The sequence below is a fragment of the Arachis ipaensis genome, chromosome B10 (assembly GCF_000816755.2).
Source record: "Arachis ipaensis cultivar K30076 chromosome B10, Araip1.1, whole genome shotgun sequence".
Taxonomy (NCBI): Eukaryota; Viridiplantae; Streptophyta; class Magnoliopsida; order Fabales; family Fabaceae; genus Arachis; species Arachis ipaensis.
In genome coordinates this window covers 131,678,112-131,678,562 of record NC_029794.2, presented here as the reverse complement: position 1 = coordinate 131,678,562, position 451 = coordinate 131,678,112, and the positions used below count along the sequence as shown (strand labels likewise).

The 451-nt window shown below is 24.4% G+C and overlaps 1 protein-coding gene across 2 annotated transcripts in view; it reads right to left on the bottom strand.

Annotated features, from left to right (window-relative positions):
* The window catches only part of LOC107623184 (protein trichome birefringence-like 19), an 18,056-nt gene that overhangs the window by 14,122 nt on the left and 3,483 nt on the right, over window positions 1-451 (bottom strand). The window lies entirely within an intron of this gene.

The window sequence follows — 451 nt, the reverse complement described above, 5'->3', positions numbered from 1 at the left end:
ATATGGGCTTTGATTACTTCTAGTCCACAATGACGGCGACAATACAAAATTTCAAATCACAGAAAACAATAAAAGATTTGGACCTTATACAACACCTTAACCAAAAAGAGTAACTAGAAAAATTCAAAAAAAAAAAAAAAGATTGAGTGGAAATGATATCATCAATTTTGAAATAACAATAATCTCTTTTCTATTTTTACTATGATCATGTTTAAAAATAAATGACATGTTAAATTTCTACTCTTTCAACAATCATTTTTTGTAAGAGAATAGATCAATATAATAAAAAGCAAGGTAAATAGTATTGTGGAAGTTGATCAAATAAAGCATCTAGTAATGGATTAGAGTTAAATTGGCTATTCAACATTATTATGAGAACAAGTAATGCAAACTAAAGTATTTTAATAAGTATTGTTTTTTATTCTGATATTTTTGAAAAGTTTAATTTAGA